At 40.0% G+C, this 13,780-nt stretch overlaps 1 pseudogene; it reads left to right on the plus strand.

Annotated features, from left to right (window-relative positions):
• LOC121869673 overlaps positions 1-13,780 on the plus strand; it is a 69,662-nt pseudogene that overhangs the window by 2,583 nt on the left and 53,299 nt on the right.

Raw genomic sequence — 13,780 nt, forward strand, 5'->3', positions numbered from 1 at the left:
TTGGTATTACATTCTCTATCCTCCAGGATTCTGGTACTACACCTGCTTTTAAGGACATGTTAAACAACTTTGCTAAGGGCATACTAAGCTCTTCCTTACATTCCTTTAATACTCTGGCAAATATCTCATCGGGACCAGGTGACTTATTAGGCTTTAGTTTGTCTATTTGCTTACTAACATCGTTACTAGTCACTACTATCTCGCTTAATTTGTTTTCTTCACTATCTCCGAAGAGAGTCGGTGCCTCGGGTATCATGTTTAAATGTTCTGCCCTTGTGCATTAAGTAACTCATTATTTAAATTGTCGTGGAACTCTGCAATCTCAGATCTCGTTATCAGGTCCGAGTCATCTGTCAGGTTCGTGGCCAAGGGCGACACCCCATGTCTCAGCTGCCTCTTTAAATTGTCAAAGTTTGCCCTTCTGAAATCTGGTACTTTAGTGGAATTTTCCTTATGTCTGCCCTGAAAATCTAACTGGAATCTAATTTCTTTGTGATAGCTGTTTGCAAGTTCGTTCCCTACCTCGACAGTGCTAATGAGGTTTTCTCTGTTCGACAGAACTAAATCGAGTATATTATTACCCCGTGTGGGTTCGGTTATATGGTGACTTAGGAAACAGTCCTGGATCGTCTCGAGAAAATCCTCTGATTCTGAGTTACCCGTAAGGTCAGTCCAATCTATTTGGCCAAGGTTAAAGTCGCCTACTATACAGACTTTGTTGTGTATGGAAGCCCTGCGCATTTCATCCCAGATAATTCGCTCATTGACTCTATCAAGATTGGGAGGTCTATATATTACTCCTGTGATTAATTTTTCCCTACCGTCGCTTAATTCTATCCACATTGTTTCTGTATTCCGCTCAGTTTTTATTTCCTTATTTATTTCACACTTCAGATTATCCCTAACATAGATTGCTACTCCGCCTCCTTTCCTGGGCTGCCTATAGGTATGGAACAATTTGTAACCCGCAATTTGGTATTCGACCGGCAACTCACGTGAGTCTAGGTTGATCCATGTTTCAGTGAATGCTATTATATCGATTTTTTCGGTACATACCATGGCCCAAATATCATCCATTTTGTTTCACATACCACTCCTGTTCTTGTAGTAGACATTTAAGTTAGTCGTGTTCTGAGTCCCTCCTTTACAGCGTTTAGTTTTAAACTCCCTGTTTGATTTAGTTTTGTCATCATTCCTAACACTATTTCCCTGTAATCTTTTACTTTGTTTACCCGCTCGCATTGCAGTTTAAAGACTTCGATATCGTTTGAACTGCCCCCTCTAGAGACCCAGCCAGGGTTGCCACCCCATCCCAAGACAGGTGCACCCCATTCCTAGCATAAAGGTCCCATCTGCCGTAGAAGTTGTCCCAGTTGTCAATGAATGGGACCAATATTGACTTTCAATTTCTGTCAAGACGGTCGTTGACACCAACCGCCCTTGACAACCATTCACTGCCAACTCTCCTTCTAGGCAGGACACCGCATATGATAGGGATCCCTCCTTTAGACCTAATACGATCTATAGCTGCCTTGAACTTATCAAGAAGCTCCTCACTCCTACACCGGCCAATATCATTGCCTCCTGCACTGAGGCAGATAAAGGGTTTGTTCCCATTACCAGACAAGATATTGTCCATCCTGTCAATTATATCCCCCATCCCAGCTTCTGGCAAACACATCCTCGGGTGTTGATATGAAGGACCTTACGTGGTCATGGAAACATCGTGTGGTGTGGTGTTCTCGTGGTGTAGTAAATCGTCCTCGGGTGTTGATATGAAGGACATCACGTGGTGTAGTAACTCATCCTCGGGTGTTGATATGAAGGACATCACGTGGTGTAGTAACTCATCCTCGGGTGTTGATATGAAGGACCTCACGCGGACATAGAGACACCGGGTGGTATCAGAGTACCTCACTCTGCTCGGTGATGTTGTGTTATCTCATAGTTAGGTGCATAGCCGGCCCTCTGTTCCTCCCAGGGTGGACGGGTTAGCACCATCCTGGTCAGAAGATGGTGGTCAGTTCCCAGGGGTGCTTATTTCAGTGGTGGGTCACGGCTCTCACTGGTACTCTCTAAATTCACTGGCTTAAACACTGTTCATCACTATTCAACACTGATCCGACTTCTTTCCGAAACGAAATTGTCACTTTTGATTATGTAGATATCCCAGTGGTGAGGATGGGTAGGGGAGAGGGAATTCAGGAATGGGCTGACATGGCCAAGGAGGGGCCGCCGCTCAGCAGGAGCAGCGCCTGAATAGATCTTGACCCTACGGTGGTCAAGGATGAAGTGTGTGTGTGTGTGTGTGTGTGTGTGTGACACTTTCTTCTCACTTCCACATTCCAGTTGTGTTCTGACCTCACTAGAGGAAAGGTCACGGCAGGCTTAGCTCCCGGGATTAATTGTCAGTAATGGCTAGTGCTACTTGTGAACAGGGCTCTGCCCTTCAGAGGGCCGAGTTAGAAAGGGCCAAGGAAGAAATCTTGAAATTAAAGGAAGTGATGGCGAGGATGAAGGAAGAAACGATACAAGGAAAACCTGTTACTGACGAAAATTCAGCCGAATGGAAGGTTGTGAGGAAAGGGACGACGAAACTGGTGGTGAAAAAACACACCAAGGATACAACAACAACAGATAAGTGTACCAACTCTTTCAGTCCTTTGATAGACGAATTGGACGTTAGCCTAGTCAGGGACAAGGCTGACAAGGAAGGTAGGTAAACCTTAATTGTTAGCGATTCCCAGGTACGGTACCTGGACAGAGCTTTTTGTGGTAAAAACAAAAATAGGATGAGGGTGTGTTTGCCAGGAGCTAGGGTGGGGAATATAGTTGACAGGATGGACAATATCTTGTATGGCAATGGGAACAAACCCTTTATCTGCCTTAGTGCAGGGGACAATGATATATGCCGGAGTAGGAGTGAGGAGTTTCTTGATAAGTTCAAGTCAGCTATAGAACGTATCAGGTCGAAGGGAGGGATCCCTATCATATGTGGTGTCCTGCCTAGAAGGAGAGTTGGCAATGAATGGTTGTCAAGGGCAGTTGGTGTCAATGGCTGCCTTGACAGATATTGGAAGTCAATATCAGTGCCATTCATTGACAACTGGGACAACCTTTATGGCAATAGGAACCTTTATGCTAAGGATGGGGTGCATCTGTCTAGGGATGGGGTGGCAACCCTGGCTGGCTCTCTCTAAAGGGCAGTTCAAAAGATGTCGAAACCTGTAAACTGCTAGGAGAACAATATGAGCATGGGGTGGAGGAGACTGCAGTGGGAGTGGGTAAACAAAGTGAAAGGCTACAGGGAAATAGTGCTAGGGATGATTACAAAACTAAATTTGGCAGGGAGTTAAAACCTAAATGTGACAAAGAGAGGACTCAGAACAGGACTAACTTAAATGTCTACTACGCAAGCAATAGAGGTATGAGAAACAAAATGGATGAAATCTGGGCGTTGGTATGTACCGAAGGATTCGATATAATAGCATTCACCGAAACATAGATAAACCAAGACTCACTTTGAGTTGCCAGTCGAATACCAAATTTCATGTTACAAATTATTCCATACCGATAGGCAGATCTGGTAAAGAGGCCGAGTAGCAATCTATATAAGGGATAATCTGAAGTGTGAAATAAAAACTGAGCGTATTAAAGAAACAATTTGGATAGAATTAATCGATGGTAGGGAAAATTTATCACAGGAGTAACATATAGACCTCCTAATCTTGATAGAATTAATTAGCGACTTATTTGGGATGCAATGCGCAGGGCTTCCATACATAGCAAAGTCTGTATAGTAGACGACTTTAACTTTAGCCAAATAGATTGGATTGACCTTATGGATAACTCAGAATAAGAGGATTTTCTTGAAACAATAGAGAACTGTTTCCTAAGCCAACATATAACCGAACCCACCCTGGGTAATAATATACTCAAATTAGTTCTGTCAAACAAAGAAAACCCCATTAGTATTGTCGAGGTAGGGAATGAACTTGCTCACAGCGATCACAAAGAAATAAGATTTCAATTAGAATTTCAGGGCAACCGCATGGAAAATTCCATTAAAGTCCCAGGTTTTAGAAGGACAAACTTTGATAGTTTGAAGAGGCAGCTGAGAGAAGGGGGATCAGGCTTGGGGGTTAATTACATGATCTCACATGAGGTGACCTCACACAATGTATCCACAAAGGGCGACCTCACCTTACCTGGAAACCTGACGGTTGAGGATGACCAGATCACAAGATTTTAGGTTCACGAGTTCCACAAAATTTAAATAATGAGTTACTTTATGCACAAAGGTAGAGCATAACCTTACAGAAAACTCAGGTCAAACAAGAATGACCCTAAATGGATAAATAATTATTTAAAGAATATTATTGGACAAAGGAAGGCTATAGGTAGGAGAATGAATCGTGGTGAAGTTTACCTACGAGATTTTTATAAGGTATCGGCCGGTAGGGTTAATGAACTGAAGGTAGCAAGGGAGGCGAAGTCAAACCCCAAGGGAATCTATCAAATGTATCAGCTAAAACACAAGATAAGATTGGACCAATACAGTCAGATACCGGCGGGCTAACTGATATCGAAGGAGAAATGAGCAATAATCTGAATAAATATTTTTCAAAAGTTTTCACCACCGAAAATTTAAACATGATTCCCAAGGCACTGACTCTATACTGACTCTATACAGAGATAGTGAAGAAAATAAATTAAGTGAGATAGTAGTGACTAGTAACGATGTTAGTCACCAGGTCCCGATGAGATATTTGCCAGAGTATTAAAGAATTGTAAGGAAGAGCTTAGTATGCCCTTAGCAAAGTTGTTTAACATGTCCTTAAAAACAGGTGTAGTACCAGAATCCTGAAGGATAGGGAATGTAATACCGATTTTTAAGAAGGGAGAAAGATCACTATCCTCTAACTACCGTCCAATCAGCCTAACATCAACTGTATGCAAATTAATGGAAGCAATCATTTAAAACTTTATTCGAAATCACCTGGAGAAGCACAAGTTGATCAAATTTCCCAAAATGGTTTCACAAGCGGGCGTTCATGTCTAACTAATCTACTAACATTCTTTTCATCTGTTTTCGAATCAGTGGACGAGGGGCACAATTATGATGTGGTGTATCTCGACTTTAGCAAAGCCTTCGACAGAGTCCCCCACGAAAGACTAATAAGAAAAGTGGAGGCTTGTGGCATTAAAGGAGATATTCTAAAATGGATTAGGGCGTGGTTACAGGACAGGAAACAGCGAGTGAGCATTAACTGCACTAAATCCGATTGGAGCAACGTCACTAATGGAGTTCCTCAAGGCTCAGTAGTTGGACCATTATTATTTATTATATACATTAACGACATAGATATCGGCATAGACAACAACACAGGAAAATTTGCTGATGACAATAAAATAAGGCGTGCAATTAAATCTGACGCGGACCCCGCAAAACTACAGGATGATCTAAAAAATGTTTCGAATGGTATGAAAAATGGCAGATGAAATTCAATGTGGACAAATGTAAAGTACTCAGTATAGGAGATGTAAACAGGGAAACCAGTTACCAGATGAACAACGATGTTATTGAGAAATCCGACTTCGAGTACTTGGGTTCAAACAAAGGAGTGTTTAGTTACAAGACTAGCGAGGTCATCCTAAAATTATATCTTGAGCTTGTGAGATCTCACTTGGATTACGTAGTTCAGTTCTGGTCACCGTATTACAGAATGGATATAGAATCCTCGGAAAGAATTCAGAGTAGAATGAGAAGACTAATCCCGGGCATGAGGAACCTTGGGTACAGAGACAGGTTAAAGCATCTTAATTTGCACTCCCTCGATAGACGTAGAGTGAGGGGCGATATGATCGAGGTGTATAAATGGAAGTCAGGGTTTAAGAAATGGTACATTACAAAGGTACTCACACTATCCAACCAGGAGAGAACTTGTAACAATGGTTTTAAATTAGACAAATTTAGATTTAGGAGCAAAATAAGTAAACATTGGTTTGGAAATGGGAAGTGGACGAGTGGAACAAGTTACCAAACATCATTATTAACTCGAAAATGCTGGTTAGCTTTAAACATAGGTTGGATGGAGATATGAGCCATATGGGTTTGGGTGTAAATGGGACTGCCCAGTATGGGCCAATAGGCCAGCTGCAGTTTCCTCCATTCTTATTTTCTTATGTTCTATGTATCTATTATCAGCGTCTCTATCATCTCCTCTCTTTATTTTTTTTCATACTTCCCGCTTAATCCAAGACTCAATTTTGCTGCCTTTTAGTAGCCATAATTCTCAAATGCTCTCAGTTCAATTCTGTACATTTTTGTATCTATTAATTTCAAGTTTAGTTTTGACGAAGTATACCCGGAGACGGACCACGTTCGTCAAACTGGTTTCTTACCTATACTAATATGCATGTCTCTATTCAAATTGATATAGATGAGGAATAAATCGTTGTAAGCCGCTGATAATTTTCAATATTTGCAACATCAGTACAAAGTTAATTTATCCATCCCTTATGTTCCCCTGATAATTTACATATTACCCAATAAATGCGATACAAAGTTAGTTAGAAGAAGAATTGAGATCAGAGGACTGTGTGTTTAAACTTAACGCCTTAAATAAGTAAAAATCATTCTTTGAGCCAACACAATCATAGAATGGATTTATTGGGTTTGGTTTTATTTATACGAGTTTGTGCTGTTTTACTTGTACATCCTCCAACCTCTTCAAACATGTTTTAAAACTCTCTATTGATATTCGTGTTATATGTCTTGGATCAGTGAGTATTTTTAGCATATTTTTCCAAGTAAATATTATCCTTTTTTACTTATGTGTGTCCATTTTTTAAGAGGAAGAGAGAGATGGAATGATAGGATATGAGGGAGGGCGAGAGTTAAATGGAAGGAAAGTGAGAAAATACGTGTGTTAGGAGGATATTGATAAAATGAGATTTGACATTAAATGAGAGACACAAGTGTGGCAGAGGAAATGTTTTAAGTTGTAGAAAAATAATATAAAGAGATCTATTTAACTTTATACGAATAAATAATGAAGAGAACTTAGAATCACATCAAAGACAGAATAAGGAGATTTTTTTTAGTTATTTAACGACTAAGAGGCACATGTTTTATTGTTATAACTGAATATACTGAAATTGTCGCTATGTCATATCGCATGTATCCCAATATATATTTATAGCTTTCGTCTTTATTCAAGACATCTTAAGTTGAGTATACCCCCCTCTCTTGTGTTTTGGGAGTTGGCATTTGACTATTGAGATTTGTTATTGGTTGATATTGATTTTGTGTGATCTTGTTGGACCTTTAGTCCTTACTCAGCCACTTCCAGACATCTTATTATTATTGTTATTTATTTTATTTTGTTTACATATGTAGTGGTGGGAATAAGTTGTTAAATGTTCATATGTTTATTGACTTGTGTAAGCATCAAATGATACTGGAGCCGTGAAAGACTTATCACACCAGGGACTGTACCGGAGGGAGGTGCTGGTGCAGTGTTATCACATTATTGGCTCTGTGTGTGATTAGATTATGTTATTTTCAGATATATAATATTTTATTGTCCAGGTTCAGGCACTACCTCTATCATGCCATCATCACGGAAACAACACTGTACGTGTAATGTATACCTAAAGCTGCACTTGTAGGCTATTGGTGGCTCTGAAGGAACATTATCCTGTAGTCATTATTAGGTTAGAAAAATAGCTATGCATTAATACCTACATCCTGTAGTTTTAACTTTGAGTGAATAAAGATAATTATAAAAAAGATACCTGGACATTTTACCTGAATGAGAGGAGGTATAGTACTTATAACACTAAAAAAAAAATCTAACTAAGATTCATTGTTAAGAGGGTCTCTATACAATACAGTTGGGGTGCAGTGGCCAATTAGAAAAACCGCCCGCCTCCTGTCCTTTAGGTTAATGGTCAGCTCCTGGGAATCCACAGTCACCCCCACTGTGAATAAAAACCTGACGTTGAGGAAGTGAAGAAGATCTAGAGCAGTACCGGCCATGTTGCCTTATTGTGTACCGAAGCCTTAGTATTCAGTATACACTGCCAATGAAACCAGCCCTCACTTCTCAATTATACTGTATACTTGAGTTTGTGCTTGCAATGATAACCTTAAATCACTTATATGAATCAGAGACGCAGTGTCTGTAATATAGCTGAGACATAGTGGAATTTAATTTCCCGCATCAGCTTATTGACTCAGTACTAAGCTTACATCACACCCTTATCTGTTGACGAATATTTCAACATGATTGTACCTGTATAATAATAATAATAATAATAATAATAATAATCTCTCTCTCTCTCTCTCTCTCTCTCTCTCTCTCTCTCTCTCTCTCTCTCTCTCTGGTGTTATATGTAGTGATGATGGATGCTGTTATATGTAGTGATGATGGGTAGTGTTATATTTAGTGATGATGTATGATATTATATGCAGTGATGATGGGTGGTGTTATATGTAGTGATGATTAGACAATAAAATAATAACGGTGTTAATGCTAAAAAAATATACTTTGCTGTACCGTTGTAGTGAAAAACATGGTGGAACTTACATACACCGTTAATGAACTATTGATGGAAGAAGAAGTTTTGGGGACTGAACAGTGAGGCAATGTGGAGCCTCCCGGAGGGTGGCGTCCTACCGTGGCCTAGGGAATGAGCCGCCTGTCTGTTTGTAGGTGGGTTTGTTTGTTTGCTTGTTCGCACAAGAATCTCGGAAACTACTTTACCGATCTGTAGTGATGATGGATGGTGTTATATGTAGTGATGATGGATGATGTTATATGTAGTGATGATTAGACAATAAAATAATAACAGTTTAATGCTAAAAATATATACTTTGCTGTACCGTTGTAGTGGAACTTACATACACCGTTAATGAATTATTGATGGAAGAAGAAGTTTTGGGGAGTGAACAGTGAGACAATGTGGAGCTTCCCGGAGGGTGGCGTCCTACCTTGGCCTAGCGAATGAACCGCCCAGACCAAACTTGGCATGGATAGCAAGTGTTTCCTTGCTTCTCTCGTGGACAGTTCTATGTTGGTTGCTCCAGAGTGGGAACTTTAAAAAATCTGTACATACTTGTTGCTAATGGCAAAACCAAAAATGTGGTCTACCCTAATGCACTACAGTGAGACAATGTGGAGCCTCCCGGAGGGTGGCGTCCTACCGTGTGTGTCCGCACGAGAATCTCGGAAACTACTTTACGGATCTGTAGTGATGATGGATGGTGTTATATGTAGTGATGATGGATGGTGTTATATGTAGTGATGATGGGTGGTGTTATATGTAATGATGATGGATGGTGTTATATGTAGTGATGATGGATAGTGTTATATGTAGTGATGATGGATAGTGTTATATGTAGTGATGATGGATGGTGTTATATGTAGTAATGATGGATATTGTTATATGTAGTGATGATGGGTGGTGTTATATGTAATGATGATGGATGGTGTTATATGTAGTGATGATGGATAGTGTTATATGTAGTGATGATGGATGATGTTATATGTAGTGATGATGGGTGGTGTTATTTGTAGTGATGATTAGACAATACAATAATAACAGTTTAATGTTAAAAAATATTCTTTGCTGTACCGTTATAGTGAAAAACATGGTGGAACTTACATACACCGTTAATGAACTATTGATGGAAGAAGAAATTTTGGGGACTGAACAGTGAGACAATGTGGAGCCTCCCAGAGGGTGGCGTCCTACCGTTGCCTAGCGGATGAGCCGCCCGGAGGGCTGAGATTATGCTAGTAATAATAATAATAATAATAATAATAATAATAATAATAATAATTAACGGTTTATTGAAAAGCACAGCTGCCAAAGGCTGAAAATATACAATGGACAAAAATGATTTACAGATTAGGTATAGTGACATTAGGGAGTGGATTAAAAAAAACTTTCAATGCAAAAAGGAGATATGGCGTTATCATTAAGGTTATATATGATTCACTGATAATTTGGAGCTATAAGCAGATCGTTTCTGGTATTGTGAAGGGGATACATGGTTTCGTCGACAACTGTCGCCCTCCTCAGTGGGTTTTGTGTCATCTAATGACTCTAATAAATTATCTACTTCATATTTTTTACTATCACTTGAGCTGATTTAACATTCTTCTGCACCATCTCATTTCGATAGCCTCTATCTACTTAATCTGGTGCTTATACTATAAGTGTTAAAGCTACTGACCCATACAAAATTTTTGCTCCTTTCTAACATATATCTAAGATTATTAATTGGTCTCTTGCCTTGACTTACTCTTGTTTTAACTTCTCTATCACATCTACTATCACAACTTATAACATTCTCATGTACACATAATTTTTCACCAGTTTAAATTGTTTGTTACGTAATACAATGAAGCCAGTACAGACTTTTCCCACAGACTATGGAGGAGATTGAGCACACAGACAACCGTATGGTGGATCCGACCGCCGGGGTGACCTATGCTTGGCGGAAGCTTAATGTCTTCGCCCCAGGCAAAGGCTTCATTAAGAAGAAGCCTAAAACCCACATCCTCAAGGACGGTAAGTCCATGTGTGTGATAATAATAATAATAATAATAATAATAATAATTGACGGTTTACTGAAAAAGTTCTGCAGCCCGAAGGCTGAAAATATACATTGGACATAAATGACTTATTACATACATTGGTGGTTTAACAAAAGCCTTCATTAGATAAAGGTAAAGGAACATACAGTGAACATACAGATTATTGTAGGTGTTGAACAGCAAAAACGTAGTGTAGTAACTCTCTCCCAAATGGTGTTAGGAGGGACCTCACGTGGAGTAGTAGTTCCCTCACAGATGGTGTTATGAGGGGCCTCACGTGGTGTAGTAATTCCCTCACAGATGGTGTTATGAGGGGCCTCACGTGGTGTAGTAAATCCCTCACAGATGGTGTTATGAGGGGCCTCACGTGGTGTAGCCTCACGTGGTGTAGTAATTCCCTCACAGATGGTGTTATGAGGGGCCTCACGTGGTGTAGTAATTCCCTCACAGATGGTGTTATGAGGGGCCTCACGTGGTGTAGTAATTCCCTCACAGATGGTGTTATGAGGGGCCTCACGTGGTGTAGTAACTCCTTCACATATGGTGTTATGAGGGGCCTCACGTGGTGTAGTAATTCCCTCACAGATGGTGTTATATGAGTGAGGTGTGGTCCCAGGCCTTCCTATCGTAGACGGATTAACACATCGCTGGTTGTTGGGTCTCACGGGCCGCTATCACTGGGTACCTGGGACCTCACTGTGTGAAGGTCAACCCGGGTATGACTGTTACTGTTGAGTTGTTCTCACTGACTTAAGCACCGTTCACCACTGTTCACCTCTGTTTAACACTGGTTCCATTCCTTTCCTAAATGAAACAGCAACTTCTGGCGAGAACATGTTGATATTCCGGTGGGGAGGAGGTTTCAGGGGAGGGGGCTGGTATGGGCCAACACAACAGTTGACCTGGCTGCTCCTAGAGGAGCGCCAGGCACGTCTCGACCCTTCCGTGTGTGTGTGTGTGTGTGTGTGTGTGTGTGTGTAATAATAATTACAATAATAATTAATGGGTTATTGAAAGAGTATGGCAGCCGGAAGGCTGAAAATATAGTTACATAATTGGGGAATGGGTCACTCGATTGACAAATAATGTACAAGTAACATAAGTATGTGTGTGTGTGTGTTGAGGGTCAAGCATAGACTTAAGAACATAAGAACATAAGAATGGAGGAAACTGCAGCTGGCCTATTGGCCCATACTGGGCAGTCCTATTTACACCCAACCAATATGGCTCATATATCCATCCAACCTATGTTTGAAGCTAACCATCGTTTTCGAGTTAATAATGACGTTTGGTAACTTGTTCCACTCGTCCACTACTCTATTTCCAAACCAATGTTTACCTATTTCGAGCCTGAATATAAATTTGTCTAATTTAAAACCATTGTTACAAGTTCGCTCCTGGTTGGATAGTGTGAGTACCTTTGTAATGTCCCATTTTTAAACCTGACTTCCATTTATACACCTCTATCATATCGCCCCTCACTCTACATCTTTCGAGGGAGTGCAAATTAAGATGCTTTAACCTGTCTCTGTACTCATGGTTCCAAACGCCCGGGATTAGTCTTGTCATTCTCCTCTGAATTCTTTCCAAGGATTCTATATCCATTCTGTAATACGGTGACCAGAATTGAACTACGTAATCCAAGTGAGATCTCACAAGCTCAAGATATAATTTTAGGATGACCTCGCTAGTCTTGTAACTAAACACTCCTTTGTTTGAACCCAAGTACTTTATAAGCCTTGTTTCAAGCAAATATATACTGTTTACTTGGCTTAAGCTTCCTATTTATCATTACTCCTAAATTTTTCTCGAAGTCGGATTTCTCAATAACATCGTTGTTCATCTGGTAACTGGTTTCCCTGTTTACATCTCCTATACTGAGTACTTTACATTTGTCCACATTGAATTTCATCTGCCATTTTTCAGACCATTCGAAACATTTTTTAGATCGTCCTGTAGTTTTTGCTGGGTCCTCGTCAGATTTAATTGCACGCATTATTTTAGTGTCATCAGCAAATTTTCCTGTGTTGTTGTCTACGCCGATATCTATGTCGTTCATGTATATAATAAATAATAATGGTCCAATTACTGAGCCTTGGGGTACTCCACTAGTGACGTTGCTCCAATCGGATTTAGTGCCGTTAATGCTCACTCGCTCTTTCCTGTCCTGTAACCACGCCCTAATTCATTTTAGAATATCTCCTTTAATGCCACGAGCATCCACCTTTCTTATTAGTCTTTCGTGGGGGACTCTGTCGAAGACTTTGCTAAAGTCGAGATATACCACATCATAATTGTGCCCCTCGTCCACTGGTTCGAAAACAGATGAAAAGAATGTTAATAGATTAGTTAGACATGAACGCCCGCTTGTGAAGCCATTTTGGGAATCTTTGATCAATTTTTGCATCTCCAGGTGATTTCGAATAAAGTTTTAAATGATTGCTTCCATTAATTTGCCTACAATTGATGTTAGGCTGATTGGACGGTAGTTAGAGGATATTGATCTTTCTCCCTTCTTGAAAATCGGTATTACATTCGCTATCCTTCAGGATTCTGGTACTACACCCGTTTTTAAGGACATGTTAAACAAATTTGCTAAGGGCATACTTAGCTCTTCCTTACATTCCTTTAATACTCTGGCAAATGTCTCATCGGGATCTGGTGACTAACATCGTTACTAGTCACTACTATCTCACTTAATTTATTGTCTTCACTATCTCTGTATAGAGTCAGTGCCTTGGGTATCATGTTTAAATTTTCGGTGGTGAAAACTGTTGAAAAATATTTATTCAGATTATTGCTCATTTCTCCTTCGTTATCAGTTAGCCCGCCGGTATTTGACTGTATTGGTTCAATCTTAGCTTGTGTTTTAATTGGTACGTTTGATAGAATCCCTTGGGGTTTGACTTCGTCTCCCTTGCTACCTTCAGTTCATTAACCCTACCGGCCGATACCTTATCAAATTCTCGCAGGTAAACTTCACCACAATTTATTTTGTATTAATAAAGATAAAACTTCATTCCTCTGTCAGGCTGCTTAACACAACTCATTTGTGTCTGTGAATCGCAATTTACACTAAGTCCTTCCTTCCACAGCGTCTTCCGTGTTTTAGATTATCTAATTTGTGTGAAAGGATAATTTTCCTCTTTTAAGGTAACAAAATTAACGTG

This window comes from Homarus americanus, unplaced genomic scaffold, assembly GCF_018991925.1.
Source record: "Homarus americanus isolate GMGI-L3 unplaced genomic scaffold, GMGI_Hamer_2.0 scaffold32583, whole genome shotgun sequence".
NCBI lineage: Eukaryota > Metazoa > Arthropoda > Malacostraca > Decapoda > Nephropidae > Homarus > Homarus americanus.